Genomic DNA, 22,522 nt, shown 5'->3' with positions numbered 1-22,522 from the left:
CTAGGCCTACACAAACACATGGTCACACACAAACATACCTTAATTAGCATTCCTTTGTCTTAGCTAGCAACACAAGGCTAATCTAGGCCTCCACCACGTGGACACACACAAACATCTTAATTAGCACACAAAGCTAATCTTTTGTCTCCAACACGTGGCGGTCCTCCCCCCACGCTCACATACACCTCTTTTGTTTTAACTCCACGAGGTAGGATCCTTGGGCCTGAGCTAGCCACAAGGCCTCACACACAAACACACCTTAGATAGCAATCCATGCTAACTCTTTGTTCAGGCCACACACAGGCTAACTCTTTGTCCACCACGTGGACACCAACACACCTTAGCTAGCAATCCATGCTAACTCTTTTGTTCTCCTCAAATCCCACATGGTGATCCCTACACCACGAGGACACACACAAACATACCTAGCTAGCATCCCACGCTAGCCTTCTGCTCAGGCCACAGGGCCCTTCACACACACCATATCGCATTTGTATATAATGATTTCAACTGTTCTTATCCATTTTTATCTTTGTTATAATAAATTCCATTATTATTGAAACTGTGTGTATTTATTTGTTGTGCTTAATATACTTGAAGTTGCCCAATTTCCAAAGAATTCTAAAGGTGCATATGATTTATGTAATATGGTAAGTGATCATAATTTGAAATATACCATAATTTAGCTGTTTGGTAATTTATTATTAAGCACCAAAATTAATGGAATTAATTAATGAGACTGATTCCATGAGTGATTTAATGATATGAGACTGATTCAATGAAAATGATTTAATGAGACTGATTTAATGAGATTGATCACTTAATTACCAAATGCACCTACAGACAGATATAATTATAATGTTGGGACCAAAAATATATAGTATATTTATATATTAGTGTACATATACACTAGCATGCATAAACGGTATTGATACTGTTTTACTACAACTCAAAATGAAATTCTCTGATATTTTGAGAGACTGGATTTCTGATTTTTAATGAGCTATAAGCCATCATCAAAATTAAAACAAAAAATGTTAATGTGTGTAAATGTGTAACATGACAATGTGTAATGAATACAGAAGATATGAAAGTTTACCTTTTAGAATTAAATTCCAAAAAAAAAAAGTTTTTTACGATACTGTAATTTTTTGAGATGCTGTGGTATACATTCACAAAACTGGAGCTGCTGCGATTGGCTCCAGTATGTAACCTGGTGATGGCCTTCAGCAAGATGGGAAGAGTTGAGGCCAAAACACACACACACACACTGTAGTTACATTAATTCACACAAAGCCCTCACATTGTCTCGCTGTACTGAACATAAAACTGAGCTAAATGTCTTGACATTTAATAAAAACGCTTTTGTTTTGCAAAAACTGTTGTGTTTCTCCAGATCTTTCATCATGTGTGTGTGAGAGAGAGAATACCAATACACCTGAAATACCAAGAAATAACAGATAACACAGCACCCAAATGAGCTCTTATATATTTTCTTTTTAAACATGAATTTAACAACTGAGTTGAAAATTCAATAAAAATAATTGTAAATCCATAAACAATTTTTAAATGACAAAATAATTACACTAGTTCTTCAAAATGTATTTGATTGATACAATTATGTAACATACTGTAATTAGTTTAGATTTAAGTAAAAGTGATGGCACTGATCCCATAATCGGGTTTGATCAGCTGATACCAGAAAAAAAAAAATCAGGATCAGATAAAGAAAATAAAGAACAGCTTTGGTCTGATCCTGTAACAAAAAGATCTAATCTACAGTCACAGAGCACATTATTAGGAACACTAATTCATGCTGTTGGTGCCAAATTCTGACCCCACCATCTGTGAGCCTCAGCAGAAATCGAGGTTCATCAGACCAGGCTACGTTTTTTCACTCTTCACCTGTCCAGTTGTGGTGATCCTGTGCCCACTGCAGCCTCAGCTTTCTGTTCTTGGCTGACAGAAGTGGAACCCGACGTGGTCATCCACCTCAGTGTTCAGTGTGTTGTGCATTTTGAGATGCTTTTCTGCTCACCACAATTGTACAGAGTGGTTATCTGAGTTACTGTAGTCTTTCTGTCAGCTCAAACCAGTCTGGCTGTTCTCCGGTGAACCCTCTCGTCAACAAGGTGGGGCCGTCCAGGTGTTCCTAATAAAGTGCTCAGTGAGTGTATATTAAATACCAACTGAAGGACAAAGTGATAAATGTGCCTTGTAGTGAGTCTCCTCGGGGCTTCCTCAGATTAACTCCCCAAATGCTGATCCTGTCAGGTGAGAATCCCACCAATGTCCTGAAACTGTTCCTGTCCATTTCAGTCACTCTTCCACTGACTGGGTTCAGCTCGAGTCCCTGTGCTTTTTCACCTGCTCTTTCAGGGTTTTTAAGGGACTGAGGTCCAGGCAGTTTCATGCAGATCACAAGTTGTTCCACATTCAGTGTAGAATTATGTCCAGTCTGATTCACTGTGCACCATGAACACACACTGAGCACGTCTCCGAGTCTCTTTCATTTGTTAGAACTAAATGACTGGCGTCCCCCACAGTCCAAAGACATGCAGGTTAGGTTAACTGGTGACTCTAAATTGACCGTAGGTGTGAATGTGAGTGTGAATGGTTGTCTGTGTCTATGTGTCAGCCCTGTGACGACCTGGCGACTTGTCCAGGGTGTACCCCGCCTTTCGCCCGTAGTCAGCTGGGATAGGCTCCAGCTTGCCTGCGACCCTGTAGAAGGATAAAGCGGCTAGAGATAATGAGATGAGATGAAATGACTGGCGTGTTTATGAATGTGTTGTCTGTTCCCCAACATGGAAATGCAGGAACACCAGAGTCTTGATCTCGCACACAGATGTTCATCACACCCTGAAAATAAAATAAAAACATCTGGATTAATCCCCACACACTGGACTATGGTACTTCATGACCAACAGCATGGAATCATCTCTGCTCCAAGAGAAACATTATTATCTCCTGTTTATAATTTAATTCAACATTTATTCAGTCTTCTATAATATCTGTGTTCTAACATTGAGCTCCAACAAACGAGAACTTCCACAAGATCTCACAGGAAAGTGAGCAGACGTTTCCCATCACATCACTGCTCTTATCCAGTCACAGGCTTTGGAGCTTTTTAAACAGTAACTAACACTGCGGTGGGTTTGATCTCTTGTTCTACATGTAGATTTAAGTGCAGACTTTAAGAAGAAGCCGAGGTGAATTTTACAGGAACGACAGAAGACACGGTGTGGAGGCGGAGAGCAGGAAGGAGTGTCAGAGTGAGTCAAGTGGCTCCTTAAATCACATATTTGTGGCAGTGGGGCATTAAAGATGATCATTTTACTGAGTTTAGAGGAGAGTTGAGAAGAAAGTGTGCTGCTGATCAGAAACAGGGAAAAGCCGAGATCATCTTATTCAGACAAAAGCAGCAGGATGAAGTCAGAGACAGCAGGGTGTCACAAGGAGACGAGGTGTTCATTTACAATCACTCTCATGCACTCAGACGGGACATTTTGGAGACTCTGACTGACTCCATCTTCTGCTTTCAGATGAATTTTAAATCAATTTTACTGAACAACAAACAGCATTAAAGACAACTGGGAGGAAAAAGTTGATTAAATACAACACAGTGAAAATTTCTAAAACTGATTTCATGACCTGGCCATGTGACATTTACTGAAATTAAAGAAAAATTATAATGAGATTAAATTCTTTTTTTCCCCAACATTCACCTAAAAAGGTTATTACTTACCAGAGTTTCTGTAGTTTGTAATGTTCATCATCCTTAAGAGCAGAGAGCAGCTTCTCTCCTGAGTCTCCTATTTCATTCCCAAACAGATCCAGTTCTCTCAGGTGTGAGGGATTTGATCTCAGAGCTGAAGCGAGAGCAGCACAGCCTTCATCTGAGACACCACACCGCTCCAACCTGCAGAGACACAATGACACACACTTCACTGCCTCAGTTTATGAACATCAAGATTTTTTTTGATGTTTTTGCTTTGCTTTCTAATGAGCTCTTGGAGAAGTCGTTCGCTCAGAGGTTCACACACTTTTTAAACCCCAGAGTGTGAATGTTTAAATGGTTTATTCAGGACTGACGAGAACAAGTGTGACTGTTTTCTTTAGACAGAATGTGTTTGTCTACGATTCTGACTCGGATGAAGATTCGACCATGTTTTATTATTAAAGAAAACCAGGAAATGTCAAAGTCTTCAAAAACTTTTTTACAAACACAAGGAGTGAAATAATTTTTTAAAAATCCCCTGTTATTTATGAAGAAACATTGTGAATTTTTCCAAGTATTTGAAAGAATTTTAATTTCAGAAGAGAAAACGTCTATTCTTCATTACAGTTCTCTCTCTCATGCCGAGATTTTTTTTTTCTTCTGTGTAAAACATGCTCGCCCACACTCCATTCCCTCCCAGTGAAGCCGTGTGTCTGGGCGGGGCTCAAAATGATGCGTTAAATCCTGTTGTCCAATGAGCTTTCGTCTTTCTGCCCATTAGAACAGCGAGTACACAAACACCTAACAGACACTAATAGATGCAGAGGCTTCAGTGGGGGTCTGTTCGCTCTGTGTCAGGGGCTTTTCACACAGGCTGCACTGTTCACTAAACAGTGCGAGTTTAATGAACAAACAGCGCGATATTGCAGTGAGATACTCCATCAATCTGAGTCACTCAAATATTGAACGACACCAAGACTGATGAATAAAATAGACACTTTGGGAAACGTTTCATTGCTGCATTTTTTTGTAATTTATTTTTTATTGACATTCAGAATCAGACATTCACATCCGGTACATCATATGTTCATACATCTTACATCTATCTGTTGTCTGCCCCAAATGCCAAAATAGCATTTTTGTTTTGTATCTGAAGAATGAAAAGAGAAACAAACAAGAAGAAGAGGAAAAAAACCCAAAAACCTATGTACAAGTAGGGAGTGATCCTTTTTATCCAGCACAGTCACTGGTTAGTGAAAATAAAATCAGGCCTATGGGGTGTGACATATTTGACCCAGTTTTCCCAGTGTGAAGCAAATTTCTCCAATTTGTGATTAACAAAAGCTGTTATCTTCTCCATTTTATAAATGTCCATTGTAATGTCCATCCATATATTTAAAGTTGGGCTCTCCTGTGATAACCATTTCCTGGTAATACTCTTTTTACAGGCCACCAGCAATATATTTATTAAATGTTTCTCTCTTTTCGGCCATTCCTCAGCTATGTGTCCGAAAAACAGTCTTACTCTCGAGGGGTATTTCACATTTGAAGATATCCTGTTGGGCATTGTGTATCTCTCTCCAATAGTCCTTCATGACCGGGCAATCCCAGAAAACATGGTAATGGTTTGCACTTGGATTTCCGCAGTTCCTCCAACAGACAGGGGAGTTATCATCATAGTGAGACTTCTGAGAAGGCGTAATGAAGTACCTAATCAGGCTTTTCCAGCCAAATTCCCTCCACTTCTGGAGGGAATTTGGAAAAATTGTTTTTAATCAATTAACTGCTTTCCTGACATTAAACGGATGTTTTGATAAGTTTCAGTCAGGTTTTCGTGCCAATCATAGCACTGAAACAGCTCTTACTAAAGTCATGAATGACCTACGTCTTAATTCTGATGCTGATAAAACATCAGTCTTGGTGCTTTTAGACTTAAGTGCTGCATTTGACACGGTAGATCATTCCATACTGTTACATCGACTGGAGCATTGGGTTGGATTTACTGGTATAGTAATCAACTGGTTAAAATCTTACCTACAACAAAGATTTTTTTATGTGGCCATTGGAGGCCACAGTTCATCACCCGTGTCCTTGAACTGTGGGGTTCCCCAGGGCTCAATCCTGGGACCATTACTATTCAACCTTTATATGCTCCCACTTGGACAAATTATTAAGAATAACTCAATAAACTTCCATAGCTATGCAGATGACACTCAGCTTTACTTAGCTATGTCACCTAATGACTATGCCCCTCTTGAGTCTCTTCATAGATGCATTGATCAAATTAACAAATGGATGTCTCACAATTTTCTTCAGCTGAATGCAGATAAAACTGAAGCAATTATATTTGGCAAAAAGGAGGAAAGGCTTAGGATTGCCACTGTTCTTGAAACTAAGGGGCTTAAAGCAAAGGATACTGTCAAAAACCTTGGTGTCCTTATTGACAGCGAACTTAACTTCAACAGTCATATGAAAGTGGTAAAAAAGTCTGCATTCTATCACCTAAAAAACATTTCTAAACTCAGGGGTCTCATGTCAAAACATGATCTAGAAAAACTTATTCATGCTTTCATCTCCAGTAGGGTTGATTACTGCAATAGCCTTTTCACAGGTCTTCCAAAAAAGACCATTAAAGAGCTTCAACTAATCCAAAATGCAGCAGCAAGGGTTCTTACAAGAACAAAAAGGGTAGTCCATATCACTCCAATCCTAAGGTCTCTGCACTGGCTCCCAGTGAGCTATAGAATTGACTTTAAAGCATTACTTCTTCTATTTAAAACATTAAATGGGATGGGACCCAGCTACCTACTGGATATGTTTCAATTATATGCACCAACTAGGTCTCCAAGATCACAGGAGAAAAACTTGCTAGTAATACCAGCTGTCAAAACGAAGTGTTGACAGCCTTTAGTTGCTATGCTGCTAAGCTTTGGAACCAACTTCCAGATGATATCAAAAATGCTCCTACTGTTGTTAGTTTTAAATCCAGGCTCAAGACAAAGCTGTTTTCAGATGCTTTCACTTGATTAATTTTTACCTAAGTAATTAATTTCCTTTAACATAATTTATTTTAATTTTGATTTTAATGATTTTACTTTCTTTATTTTAATTTCTTTTTAATCTTGGATTTTAATGATTTTACTTTAATTCTTTGTTACTGCGATCCTCGTAGATTGTGTCTGCGGGACGATTTTTGGTGATCCTCGTGGAAGAGCCACGGGAAGAGCGCGCTTTATGTGATATTTGTGATCCTCGTAGATTTTGTCTGCGGGACGATTTTTGGTGATCCTCGTGGAAGAGCGCACTTTATGAGTTAAACCCATAATAATAATTAATCTCGAGGCTGATTAACTTTATTTCATTTTATTATTTTATTTCTACTATTGTTTAATTCTTATTATTTTTCTTCCCCAATTATTTTATGTAATTTTATTTTCTATTGTTTACTGTTCTGCTTTTACTTCTGTAAAGCACATTGAACTGCCACTGTGTATGAAATGTGCTATATAAATAAACTTGCCTTGCCTTCTGTGAGCTGGTACACAGCCATTGATACTTCCATATTGTTGTCCATTCTTCCTCAGATATAGTTTTGCCTCCTTCCTTCTCCCATTTTATTTTAATATATAAAGTTGAATGTGGTTTCAAATTCGACAGTCGCTTATACAAGCATGAAATAGTTCTATCAATAGTTTCTGAATTATAGGCTTTTGTAAACAATTCAGTCAAACGTGTTTTTGGTACATTTTTCATCTTATCAACGTAGTGCCGCAGCTGCAGGTATAAATGTGTCTAATTTCTAATAAATGTGTCCTTTTAAGCGTTTCAAAACCGAGCAATTTTTCATCTTTCATTACACTACATAAGGCTGTTATACCCTTAGCTATCCAGTCCTTGAATCTAGAGTCCAATTTATTAGGTGTAAACTCTGAGTCATAAGCACACCATTTAAGAGTTGTAATATCGCTCTCAAGTTCATGTTACTTTATGATAGTTTTCCATGTTTTAAGGGTCCATTTCACCCATGGGTTATCAATGTTATTTATGTGGGTTTGTAGGTTGTTATCAGCTAAGATTGCCTGTATGGGGATGGAGGGTGTTTTTTCATCAATGTTTTTCCATTGAGCAGTATATGACGGGTTCCACCAGCATATCACTGCTCTCATCTGCACTGCCAAATAATAATATCTAAAATAAGGCAAGCCCCATCCTCCCTTTTGTTTAGCTAGCTGTAAAGTTTTGAGACGGACCCTTGGTCTTTTACCTTGCCATATATACCTAGATAGCATTTTGCCCCACTCGTTAAATTGGTTTTGGTTAATCTCTATTGGCAGGGTTTGAAATAAATATAAAAGTCTTGGCAATATATTTAGAGTCAATTCTTGAACTGAGGCTGAAGAAAGGAATTAAGTTCCATCTTGCTCGGTCATCCTTTATTTTTTTATGTATCGGTAGATAGTTGTGTTCTGATAATTTTGTAAGATCTTTTGGTAGGTTGATGCCTAGGTATTTAAAAGACTGCCATGCTAAGGGGTAACTACTTTTAATTTCTCCTGGTGGGCTATAATTATATGAGAGTCACTGGGTTTTACTTATATTGATTTTGTATCCTGATAATTGACCGTACTGCTCAAATGATTGCATCAATTTAGGTAGCGAGTACGTTGAGTGCCCAAGGTAGATCAAAATGTCATCCACATAGCAGGCCAATTTATATTCCGTCCCTTTAATAGTGATTCCCTTGATGTCTTCATTTTGTCTAATGTACTGAGCTAGTGGTTCCAAATATAATGCGAAGAGTAATGGTGACCATGCACAACCCTGTCTGGTGCCCCTTTCTAGGGTAAAATTATTTGATAAATATCCATTGATTTTAATCCTAGCAGTAAGATCGTCATATAGTGCCTGTATGGTTTTAATAATTGTATCATGGAAGCTGAATCTATGTAGGACTCTGTAGAGAAAGTTCCAGTTGACCGAATCGAAGGCCTTTTCAACATCTACGCTTATCACAATTGCTTTAATTTTATTTTTTTGTATATGATCTAGAATATGTAGTGTCTTTCGTATATTGTCTTGTGTTTGGCGTTGATGTATGAAACCTGTTTGATCATTTTGTATCAATGCTGGTAGAACTCTTCTAATTGTTTGGCCATGATAGAGGTAAATAGTTTATAGTGTATATTAAGGACAGAAATTTGCCGAAAAGATCCACACTCCATTTTATCCTTGCCTTCTTTTGGTATGGCTGAAATTATTGCCTCCTTCCAGCTGGGTGGCGTTTGTGCTTTTTTTAAAACCCAGTTCAGTGCGGGAAGTAAAACAGGTATTAGTTCTTTTTTAAATTCCTTGTACCACTCTGCCGCGTAACCATCAGATCCTGGTGACTTGCTTAATTTAAGCCTACTAATTGCAACTTTTAATTCTTCTTCAGTTATATCTGCAGTCATTAGTTCATTTTGTTCTTCATCTAGAGTGGGTAAATGTAGGGGATTCAGGAAGCTGTCAATTTGGCTTACACTCCTACCAGGGACTTCAGAATATAGGGTTTTATAAAACACTTCAAAAGCTTCCTGAATTTCATTTAGTTTATTTTTTTTATCACTTTTGTTCTTAGATCCCTAATTTTATGAATAGTATTTTCGGCTATCTTTTTTTTTTCAGTTTCCACGCCAATACTTTCATAGATTTAGAGCCACTTTCGTAGTGTCTCTGTTTCAGAAACATTAAGTTTTTCTTGATTACTTGTGTGGCCAGACTATTAATTTCGTTCCTGATATTTCTAATTTCTCTTAATGTATCCTGTGCCAAATCCAATTTATGCTTTCCTTCTAATTCCTTTAGCTTGTTTTTTAAGTCCTCTAATTTTTTATTCCTATTTTTTTCTTAAATGAAGATATTGCTATAATTTTCCCTCTGAGAACAGCCTTCAAAGTATCCCATAACATGGGAGGTGAGACCTCTCCAGTATCACTGAACTCTAAGAAGAGACTAATTTCGGATTTAATTTGTGTCTTAAAAGACGGATCATTCAGCAGGCTTGAGTTCAATTTCCATGTATTATTTTTTGACCGCAGGTTAAGATCAATGGATAAGTATATTGGTGCATGGTCACTTAGATCTATTGTCCCGATTCCACAAGTACGTATTTTATCTTTATCCTTCCCAAATGTTATGAAATAACCTATTCTTGTGTAGAGAGAATGAGGGGCAGAATAGTGAGTGTAATCCCTTCTGTTAGGGGAAAAAGTCTCACCATATGTCAATTAAGCCCACCTCCTCAAAAAGTATATTTACCTTCTTATATAGGGACTTCATATCATCTCATTATCTCTAGCCGCTTTATCCTGTTCTACAGGGTCGCAGGCAAGCCGGAGCCTATCCCAGCTGACTACGGGCGAAAGGCAGGGTACACCCTGGACAAGTCGCCAGGTCATCACAGGGCTGACACATAGACACAGACAACCATTCACACTCACATTCACGCCTACGGTCAATTTAGAGTCACCAGTTAACCTAACCTGCATGTCTTTGGACTGTGGGGGGAACCGGAGCACCCGGAGGAAACCCATGCAGACACGGGGAGAACATGCAAACTCTGCACAGAAAGACTCTCACCGGCCACGGGGCTCGAACCCAGACCTTCTTGCTGTGAGGCGACAGCACTAACCACTACACCACCGTGCCGCCCAAGGGACTTCATATCATGGGTTTTTCTACTAGACGAGTCTAACTTTGGCTGTAGATGTGTATTTAAATCGCCTCCACAGACCAAAAGGCCTTCTGTTTCCGTTACCATAATATTAGTGATTTTTTCGAAGAAACTGATATCACTCCCTGGGGGTGCATAGGCGTTCAATAGGGTAATTGGATTCCCATCTATCTTACCCCTTACTAAAATAAATCTGCCCTCCTTATCACCCATTTCGAATACTTTTTCAAAATTTAGCTTGTTTGAAATGAGGGTAGCAACTCCTCTCCTATGTCCTGATTTGTATGAAGAAAAAAAAAAACATTAGTGAAGCCCATTTTTTTTTTAATTTTACATGCTCCTTATCTATCAAGTGGGTCTCCTCTAAATAAACTACATGGGCTTGTTCTGTCCTCATAGGATTTTACTACGTTTAACTGGATTCAACAGCCCATTAACATTAAACGAGATGAATTTTACTTTGTCACTAGCCATGTGTATTTACTTGTAAGTGTATCAACAGAATAAACAAAATGAGAGTGAACAGATCCACTCCCTGAACAAACAGGAACACCGAACATAAGTAAAAGATAAAGAAAAAAAATGTGATTCTAAGGTTGGGGTCTCTAATAGATGACCCTGAGCTAAGCTAGATAAAACGTCCAGCTGCGGGCGAAAGCCTCTCCCACCTATTGGCTGAGGGCCCCCACCATGGCACTCGGAAAGAGGAGGAAAAAGGCCTCTGTTCATTCCACAGAAAATGTCCTTATGCTTCCCTCGCCTGTATATATTCTCACCTCACTGGGGTAAAGGTATAAATGCAAATATCTTGAAGTGAACACAACACCGCCTATTTTAAGTTCTGTTTAGCTCTCCGACACTTTAAAAGTCAATCAGAACTTCTAACTCCTCTGGAGACGGTGAGGGCTGCCTTCTGAAGGCTCGCAGTCTCTCCTCGATACTTTTCTCTCGCTCCTCACCTGTCCCTTGCCGGCTCGGTCTTCCCACTGTTTCCCAGGCGGAGCGGGACAGCTGCTCAGCCAGACTCTCCCTCGGTGGAATCACGCTGACTGGCAGCCCTCTGTCCTTCATGTCTATGGTCGCTTCCTCCGCTGTCCGATACAGTTGCGTCCCATCCTCGTAAAACACTCGTAGTTTAGCTGGGAACGGAGTCTGGAAGCGGATATTTCTCTGCTTTAACACTCGCTTCGCCTCAGCAGATTCCTTCCTCTTCTGCAGGACTGCTGGGGGGGTAATCCTGCTCAAAGTATATTAGCCTCCCGTTCAGAAAAACCTTCTTTCCCCAAGCCTTGCGCAGAATCTCTTCTTTAATCCTGTAGCGGAGGAATTTGACTATTATTGACCGCGGCTTATCTTCCCTGTCTCCGGCGGGTCTTGGCGCCAGCGTGCGGTGCGCCCTCTCGATGTCGAGCTCCTCAGTTGGGGGGGAAAATCGCCAGTGTGTCCCGTAATAGCTTTCCCACAAGCTCCACCATAGATGATCCCTCAGCTCCTTCGGGAACATTGTATATCCTTAAATTCTCCCGTCGGGATCTCCCTTCACATGGATTAAAGCAAAAAAAAAAAAAAAAAATCATCTGACTGAAAAAAAAATGCTCCATGTCGTTGGCCCCGACCACGTCAGTGATGCGTCAAATTTTCAACGCCGTGTTGTCCATTATCCCCTCGGCCCCTACTTATAGTGCATTTACATAATTTTAACAATGACTAAAGCTAAGGCAAGACTTTACCATTGTCATTACTGGCTATAAATGATGAAACATCAAGTTTTCAGCGCAAAGTGCAAATTTATTTCAACAATACTTTAGTAATGCACAGCAGTGGTTAAGAGAAAAGTGCAAGTGCAGTCGAACTTGAACCATGCTTTCAAAAGAGTGGAACAGAAAGAAAAATAAGAAAATCTGTTGACATAAAGCCAGGAAACAAGAAAAGTAAAGTGAAAGTTCACTTTTTCTGCTTCTTCTCAGTGAAGCCAAAGGCATCTAGTTTTTTGCCATTGCTTCCATAGATTTTTTTTTCATGGCAAACTACACAAAAGCACACACCTGCCATTTTCATCTTTTTGCACCATGAACTAAATGGCTTGCCATTATCGCTCATTTCATTTCGCCAAGCCCATCTCCACCTATTCTTTAACGTTTTGTCGATGTCTGACACATCTGTGCCTTCATTTAAAAGAAGCGCGTCCATGCTGGCAAAACCGAAAGTAATTTGACGCGCTCTAGTGATGGAAATCGAAGGGCCTATGTCAGGTGAAATATGGCCTTATACGCAGTACTCGAGTTGAGGGGGGGATGTGGGGGGAGGCATCCCCCTTCTGAAATAAAAATCTCAAATTATCCCCCTTATAAAACGGCCATCCCCCATCACATCCCTTGGGCCATTTTACCAATTAATGTGGAAATTAGCCTACTATTATTTTAACAAATATTACTACCATTTCAACATTAGAGGCTTTGCACAGTGATAGCCTACATGTAGCCAGATAAAAAAGATGCACATTTATTTATTCGGTTGCACCTCTCATTCACACCTACAGTACCAGTCAAAAGTTTGGAAACGCCTCTAATTCAGTGGTTTTTCATTATTTTAAAATTTTCTGAATTGTAGATTAATACTAAAGTCAGTCATCGACATTATGAAGAAATATATATGGAATTATTTGGTAAAAAAAAAAAAAAGTGTTAATCAAACCAGAATATGTTTTATATTTTAGCTTCTTCAAAGTAGGCACCTTTTGCTTAAATGACAGCTTTGCACATCTTGGCATTTTCTCAGTCAGCTTTACGAGGTAGTAACATGGAATGGCTTTCAGTTTACAGCTGTGCCTGGTCAAGAGTTAATTTCTTGAATTTCTTGACCTCTTAGGCTACATCCACACGACAACGGCAACGAGATGTTATTTAAAAAAATATCGCGTCCAAATGGGCAACAATCAGTAAAATATCAGGTCCATATGGCAACGCAACGCTTGCTGAAAGCGATGCAATACACATGCCACACCTCTAGGGGCGCTGTAAGACGGTCCCTTCGGAGACACCAGAACAATAGAAGAAGTAAGGACGCATGCGCATAAACTATTATGTGCGAGACTTCATATTAGGCACAAAGTCAGGAAAATCTGTTCGTAAAATTACATTATAATGACCAAATACAATGAAAAGTATTTTTCCAGTCTCACCTGTGAAAGGTAATCCCATGTGATCTCGTTTGGACGGCAAACCTGTTGGTACAGTTAAACGCAGCACATGAATGAGGCATCTTTATTCTCCGCTTTGACCTATCCAATATGGCGGCGAGGATGACGTATGATTCTACGCAGAAGGCGGCGTCTTTAATGGTCCGGAATAAATTGAATGCTACACATTGATGGATTAATTTGTTCTTCTACGCCCTTTTTGAGGAATGTATTGTAGGACTTAAACCAACATCTGAAGAGGTGAGGTCGCTCCTTTTTTTCCCTATTTTTGCTGGCGGGATTGACTCTGCCCTAAGGGCTATTTTCTCTCTCTCTCTCTCACTTTGCACCATTACACAATAAATATTCACAGTGAAAATATTTTGTAAGCGCATTTCATGAACCAAGTTATAGGATTTGTTGACAACTCGCATTGAGTTCGTTACACTTCTACCTGGCGTGAAGCACTCACGGTCACGTGGTTGTGACATCATCGTAAACAAATCCGTTCTACTCATCCAGATGACTTCGCAACGGCAACGTTGCCAGATCTTTCCACTCTGGAACCCGTTCTCAAAAAGATTGCATTTTGGGCACCCAAAACCGTGCCGTGTGGACGCCAGGCCTAAACGATAAGCAACTGTCTCGGAGTCACCTGAATCCGTTGCCGTGTGGACAGGGCCTTAATGTGTTTGAGACCATCAGTTGTGTTGTGAAGAGGTAGAGTTGGTATACAGTGAATGGCCCTATTTGAGTACTGTTCTAATCCACATTATGCCAAGAACTACTCAACTAAGTAAAGAAAAACAACAGTCCATTACTTTAAGAAATGAAGGTCAGTCAGTCCGAAAAAGTTTGGGATGAGTTGGACCGCAGAGTGAAGGCAAAGCAGCCAACGAGTGCTCAGCACCTCTGGGAACTCCTTCAAGACTGTTGGAAAACCATTTTGAGTGATTACCTCATGAAGCTGATTGAGAGAATGTCAAGAGTGTGCAAAGCTGTAATCAAAGCAAAAGGTGCCTACTTTAAGAATCTAAAATCTAAAACATATTTTGGTTTGATTAACATTTTAAAGTTTACTAAATGATTCCTTACGTGTTGCTGCATAGTCTGGATGACTTCAATACTCATTTACAATGTAGGAAAAAAAGTTAAAAAATAAAAACATCGAACCTGAAGGCATTTCCAAACTTTTGACTGGTACTGTATACGGAGGTTTCAGTCACTGAAAACAGCTACTTTTGCAAACTCTGGGCAGAGTGGAGATTTCTGAAAACTCCATCCTCAGACACTCGTGTAAATCGGGAAAACGAAGCAACAGTGGGCGAGAGGGCGCACGCGAATATAATGAGTCATAGGTGTGAATCTTTCACCGAATGCCAATTGTCCCGGTTTTTCATGAAATCGCACGCACAAATTCATCAGGTTAACTTTCAAATAACTGTTCTTGTGCACTTGCGACACTGGAGCCACTTTCCTGAATTTTGAGCTTCGGAGTATTGGCTTCCACTGTTTTCTGACCTTTTGTGCTTAGTGAATGAATGAGACACTTCATTACACTCCACTGACTGACTTCCAATTCCAGACTTTTTTGAAAATGTAAAATATAGGCCTACGAGATTTTTTTTTGGGACTTAATTCGCGTTGCTTCTTCACTATTAATTTTTGAGACTAATGAAGCACTAAATACTGTCGAATTATTTTCTCCTTACTATGAAGTCTGGCATCTTAAACAAGTGTCGGGAAATCTTGCAGCCCGACTCTGCAGCCGCCAATGTTTAAGCGAACTGCTGAAACCATAATGTTTAAAGATTAAATCGTAGGCTAATCAAACCAAAGAAAAATACAGCCTTTCCAGAACGTTGTCTGCCGAAGCCTGTTTAACCTACAAAAGGCTTAATAGCAAAGGTCTTGCTGCGGCTTCAACAGGGCTGTTTAGATTTTTTACCTGATCGCCTTTCAATAGGCAAATATCATTATTATTATTACTACTACTACTACTACTACAACAATAGGCCTAGTATTAGTAGTAGGCAAGTAGTTGCCTAGTAGTAGGACAGCCAAATTGTTTCATCAGTGGAGCCGCCGTTAAAAGGAAACTGATGCGGAGTGTCGCGGCTCGCCTCGGGGTGAATCGTGTCCCGAGGCGGGGGCTGGCCCGCCCTGGCAGCGCTGGTTCATTGGGGAGAGGGCAGAGGTCGCTGGCTGCCAAGTTTGGGGAGGCTGGGACCTCCCCTGGCCGATTTACGAGCGTGCAAAGTCGGGCTGGAGCCACCGATAGAAACGAAACTCAAGCCGAGCACCGCGGCTCGCTGCTTACACCTAGCCTCCCTGGGACTAGACAGTAGCGGAGGCTGTATTTATTTATGCCTATCTAGCGCAACAACGTATTCCTTTACATATACTCAAACATAGCACAAGAAAGGGTTCAACAACAGGTAATCACAGCAGCTTGGTGAAGTTCTAAATCACATCGGTGTCAGACCGAGGGGCCTACCCCCTTTTTTTTTCTTCCTTGGATCTGCATCAATCTCATTATTGACCTTTAGCGCTCCCAGTTGACGGAAATCCGTCGTAGCAACGGAAAACTTTAATCCATGCCTTCATGATCGAGTAGCTTGTTTTCTTGCTGATACGTGACTTTTATCATCTTGTTCAACACTTGCTCCGCGTTTTGAACACAGTCTTCCACTTTTTCAATTCGCACCTCTGCCTCCGCTATCTTTTGGTTGACGTTAGTGATCTCGGATTTAATATCGTTTAGTTGTTCTTTTGTGTCTCTTCGGAAGTCCCGAATTTCCTCCAAAACTTTGGTCAGACTTGCGGCATCATTTGAGTAAGGGATAGCATTAGCTCCGCCATCTTGTGCCTGTGTAGGGGAGCTGTTCTCCGGATTTTTTCATTTGCAAGCACTGCATTGGTGTTTTCTTTGTTTGTTTGCTCCTTCCCCATTCTTGCCCCTCTTGTCTGTTCAAGTAGGACCTGAAAACCTAGTATTTGACGGTCTAACGGGGTGAAATAACTATTTTGGCGAGGGAGCTGCTACTTTAGGCTGCCATTCAGGATGATGACGTCACCGGAACCTCATTGCTGCATTTTAATGAAATGTGAGGGGAAGCCGGGCTTCCGGTGCCGTCTTACAGCAATCACCACTGACAGAGATGGACTGGAAGATTATTTACTATTTTAACATTTATCATCATCATCATCATCATCATTAATTCTTTTCATTAAAAAATTCAAAATAACAAAATGATTGTTGTCGTGGCTTTCAGTTTATTGGAAGTTCATTTCTGCTCTTTAATTTTTATTTAAAAGCCTTTTTTATCTATTCATTTTTACTGCATCAGTTCTATGGCATTAACGTCTCATTTTAGTTTTTAAACTCTATATTCCTGAGATCATTTCCACCATGTCACTGCTGCTTTAAACCCTGCAGCTCACACAGCGGGCAGTTAGTTTGTGTCTCAGGTGCAGTTTGTGTGATTAGTTACAGTGTTGTAGTAAATTTCACAGTGATTTCAGACACATTGCAGTCGGATCAAGTCCCGTTTTGTGCTGCAGCTTCTCACATACGTCCATCTGACCCAAAGACTCTGTGACAAATCATCAGTGTGCAGTGAAAAGAAACAATCTTCCTCCTCAGGACATTGATGATGAACCTAAAACCTCTGCTTCAGTCTCACTATTACAGAATGTGTCTTACTGAGGAGCAGGTCATGTGACTCTCAGAGAGATGATCTTACCCCAGTGTCTCCAGTTTACAGTGAGGATTCTCCAGTCCAGCACAGAGACGCTTCACTCCTGAGTCTCCCAGATTATTATCAGACAGATCCAGTTCTCTCAGGTGTGAGGGGTTTGATCTCAGAGCTGAACTCAGAGCAGCACAGCCTTCATCTGAGACACCACAACCACACAACCTGCAGAGACACAATGACACACACTTCATCAACAGATTTTCATCTTGGTGTAATAGTGGTTGTGAAGATGATGTCTCTCATGTTGGACTGTCTCTATTCTCTTCACCAATCACAAGCTATTATTAATAATGACTCAAACATTACCACTGTTACTGACATTAAGTTTACTCGAGGTGCAAATGATTCAGCAAAAAGTCAATAATTTAAAGTTTTAAGTGAAGAGTCAGGTTTTGTAGAATTTATCTCTGCTTAATTTATCTCTGCTTTTAATGATCACATATTTAATTGTAAAGACATTTTAATTATTTCTTTAAAGTAAAAGTGATTCTGAGGAGAAATGATCACTTCATGACTAATATATTTGTTCTGCATGTTTTACTTTTACAGAAAATTAATTGATAAACAACACTGTATACAACTATTAACTGCTGCTTTAGTGAGTTATTGTGACTCTCAGAGAGATGATCTTACACCAGTGTCTCCAGTTTACAGTGAGGATTCTCCAGTACAGCACAGAGACGCTTCACTCCTGAGTCTCCCAGATTATTCTTTGACAGATTCAGTTGTCTCAGGTGTGAGGGGTTTGATCTCAGAGCTGAACTCAGAGCAGCACAGCCTTCATCTGAGACACCACAACCACACAACCTGCAGAGACACAATGACACACACTTCATCAACAGATTTTCATCTTGGTGTAATTCTTACTTTAAAGATGATGAGTGTAAAATTAATTGTATTATTCAGAATGTCATGAGGATTTAATATCACCTGTTTATTCTCATTAACAGTGTAATTAATAATGATAATACTGAGTGTTATATTGAGTTTCTCTCCTCTGTTGTGTGTGATATTAAACCATCAGCAGCTGAAGCTGAACAGAGAACAGCAGAGAGACCATGAACTTTAATCAGAGAGAGAGAGAGAGAGAGAGACTGAATCTCAGATGGTTCTCTACTAGACTTATAGTGCACTACACAGGGGCAATAAACTTGTTTCTCCAGAGTCTACAGAGTGCATTTATAGAACACTATAGATTTATATTATTGTAGAATCAGAGAAGTAAACAATGATTATTCCATATAAATCCTACAAACATTCAGCCACTCGTTCTTGAGACAGCGTGCGAACAAGAATTTCAGAAAAAATGGACAGAAAACCCAAAAACATACCGGTTTCACCTCTCAGGTGTCAGAGGAATAAAAATATATGTCAGTGTAATTTATGACTAGGTTCGTTTGTCTAATTAGTTTTTCATCCCTCAAAAAACAGGGAGTACATATAAACAGTGCTGTAATTTCAACACCAGTCACCTGTCAGCAGAGGCGGACAAAATACCCAACTGCATTCCTTCAGTCAAAGTACAGATCCCACTGGTCAGATGTTACTCCGATACAAGTGAAAGTTCCATCCATCATCTGTAGCCACTTTATCCTGTTCTACAGGGTCGCAGGCAAGATGGAGCCTATCCCAGCTGACTACGGGCGAAAGGCAGGGTTCACCCTGGACAAGTCAGGGCTGACATAGACACAGATAACCATTCACACTCACATTCGCACCTACGGTCAATTTGGAGCCACCAATTAGCCTAATCTGCATGCCTTTGGACTGTGGGGGAAACCGGAGCACCTGGAGGAAACCCACGTTGTGAAAGTTGTACGGTCAAATTTTTACTGAAGTTAAAGTACTGAAATATTTGCTTTTAAAAATACTGAAGTATTAAAAGTACATTTTCTGTCAGTGCATTGTTGTATTATTGCCACAACGCTTACAAAACCCAATGCCTCTGAAGCAACCGACTGGATTTACTGACTAACTTGTAGAACCTGTCGAATAAACATCCGGCAGAATGTTACAAAATGAAACAACTTACAACCAAGCAGAATCATCGATGAGATGCTCGCTAGGTTTTCTCTTTGGCTACTGGTTAAAAAAAAAATAACGTAGTAGCTATAGTAATTATGCAAGATAACAAAAGCTACAGTGTTAACGTTACCAAAGACAGAAATGTGAATTCACAAAATGAACACATGCTGTGCCATCATGGTGGCTTAACGTTAAGCTAGCTAGTCAGTGAAGCGCCACCTGACATGCTAGCAAACTCTTTTCAAACTCGAAATCATATTGGGTAGCTAATGTCACTCAAAAAGAAAGATTTCTAAATTCTATTTATTTGGCAAGATTATGCTAAAACATTTCTGAAAGGACTTCAGATAAGTTATTCATGTCAGCGTAATTCCGTTTTTACATGCTAACTAACAGTCTGTAAGTTAATGAGCTATGTGTTCACGTTAGCCATGGACAAGGCTACGGCAACTTGGCGAGCAAATCCACAGAAAGTCATTTGACAAACCAGACTGCATAGCTATTGTACCGTTCCTGCTTGCTCTAAAAGCACAGAAAACTTCATTACAAGCTTTATCTTGGAATAAAATGTTTACATACGTTTGTATATGCTTCTGCAGGTTGGACAGTGAGTTTTTGGAGGACCTAATGTGGTTCGTTTTAGGCAAACAAAGATCTTTATTCCTTTCCCCAGAGCGTTCCCCAGAAGAACCGCCTCCTTCCATTCTGCCATCAACTGATTGTGTTCAAATAACGCTGCGGAGAAATCACTAAACTTGATTTTATAGTCTATGGACGCGACCTTAGTGATTACTGACAGGCTGTCTCAGTGTCACCTGCCAAAAAACCAAATCACGTTTTAGAAAAGAAAAACATCCACTTTCAAAGCTGCTTTGTGGTAACGAGTAATGAGGACCTTGATAGAAATGTAGTGGAATAAAATGCACGATGTTTAACTTCACTCCATTTGAAAGACAGACAGTCATAAGTTGCCAAAAAAAAACACTCAAGTAAAGTACAGATACTCAAAAAGTGTACTTAAGTACAGTACAAGTAAATGTACTTGGTTACTGTCCACCTCTGCCTGTCAAGAACGCGATAGAGAGCACCACTTCCAGTCAGACTACAAACATGGCCGATCTGAACAACATCCAAGAAACACAGCGCCCTCTATCACCTGTCTATTAATTACACCTGTCAATCATTTCCTGGTTAATCAGCCCACGCTATATAAACACCTCTCCCACACTCACTCCATGCGAAGTATTGTTCAGTGTCTTACCCGTCATACCAAGCCTTGTTATTCTGCCTGCCTTATTGTGTTCTCAACCCCAGGGATGAGAATGGGACATTTAAAAAAAAAAAAAACTCTGAAATGCCTGGCCGGTCTAGGGGGCATCTGCCCAATTCACAATCCCCCTTTCCCACACACACACACACACACACATATATATATATATATATATATATATATATATATATATATATATATATATATATATATCTCATCTCATTATCTGTAGCTGCTTTATCCTGTTCTACAGGGTCGCAGGCAAGCTGGAGCCTATCCCATATATATATAAATATATATATATATATATATATATATATATATATATATATATATATATATATATATATTAGTGCTGTCAAGCGATTAAAATATTTAATCGCGATTAATGTCGCGACTGTCATTGTTAACTCGCGATTAATCGCAATTTAATCGCACATTTTTGTCACATGAAAAACCATTGTAATTCTCTTATCAGCATCAAAAAGTGAATGGGCTTGCTTTGTACCAATGTTTTTTTTTTTTTTTATTGCAGAGCATAACACGCCTTGTCACAGCCACTGCAAAGTCGGGCTGGAGCCGCCGATGGGAAAACGAAACCTAAGCCGAGCACTGTGGCTCTTCTGCCCGTGCTGGTTCTTTGGGGGGAGAGCAGAGGACTCTGGCTGTGCGGGGCGTGGCATTACAGTCTAGCTGCTATCGTTTTTCTAAGCAAAGTCTCCGTTCCAAGTTCCTGGCAGTTTCAAAAGCTTATGAAAAACCTACATCATGTCACAGAGCGTTAATCTCGCGATAAAAAAATTAATTATCGCCGTTAAAATTGAGTCAAGTTAATGCGATAATAACGCGACATTTTTGACAGCACTTATATATATATATATATATATATATATATATATATATATATATATATATATATATATATATATATATATATATATAAAATGATTTCAAATTATTCAATGATGGTTTAAAACGTTTATAAACTTGTTGCAAGGATGGACGGCAGTGGAGCAGACAGAGAGCCGGAAAACTTCTTCCTCCAAAAATATATTTATTTTTTCTATTTTCAAAACTTTTCTTAAAATAGTGCAAATATTTACAGTGCGCCAACCAAAGGTTCAAATTGCCAAAAAGAAAACTATACAAACAAAATAAGAAAACAAAAATAAAGAGGCTTCAAGTTTGCCAGACTAAATTAAAAAGACCCTGAACAAAACTATTAGTCAGCCAAACCACAGCACCCTCAAACAAGACGTTCCAACCACAAGTGAGGCTCTGGAGCTACTGCAGAGCTTACATACCCGCAGCCCCGCCCACAGCTGAGCCCAAATTGCAAAATTAATCAATCAACTAAATAATGACATCCTAAATACCAAACAATTTAAAGAAACAAACAAAATATACAAACATCCAAAATAATTTTCATTAACCAAAAACCCTTCAGTGCATAGTAAAATACGTTTCCCCAACACCAGTAAAACACCCCCGTTAAAATAGTCCATTCCACCAAACCCCTCCATAACAAGTCAATGGTACAGTCCCTCGGTTTCTCGCAACAAACAGGAAGTGTGTGGAGTTCGCGTGATGAGTTATTAAAAACTATTTTGTGTTATAAAAATGCTAGAACTAAATAAACTTATATCAAATAATATGATATGATAATTATTTGATTTAAGAAGAAGACATAATGAACATAATATATTTACTAAATAAACTTGACGCTAGAAATAACCGGTTTGTACGTGTGTTTCCTAGACCAGAGACAATGCTTAACAGATGGGAGATGAAAATGCTGAGAAATGTGTGATGCGTTTTACATATGAGTGGAGCCAAACAAATGTTCCTAGAATGCCGG

At 39.5% G+C, this 22,522-nt stretch overlaps 1 pseudogene; it reads right to left on the bottom strand.

Annotated features, from left to right (window-relative positions):
• The window catches only part of LOC132870702 (NACHT, LRR and PYD domains-containing protein 12-like), a 64,402-nt pseudogene that overhangs the window by 22,817 nt on the left and 19,063 nt on the right, over positions 1-22,522 (bottom strand).

Source organism: Neoarius graeffei, chromosome 22 (genome assembly GCF_027579695.1).
Source record: "Neoarius graeffei isolate fNeoGra1 chromosome 22, fNeoGra1.pri, whole genome shotgun sequence".
In the NCBI taxonomy this organism is placed as follows: domain Eukaryota; kingdom Metazoa; phylum Chordata; class Actinopteri; order Siluriformes; family Ariidae; genus Neoarius; species Neoarius graeffei.
Note: the sequence above shows the minus strand (reverse complement) of the source record. Positions and strands in the feature narration are given on the sequence as shown.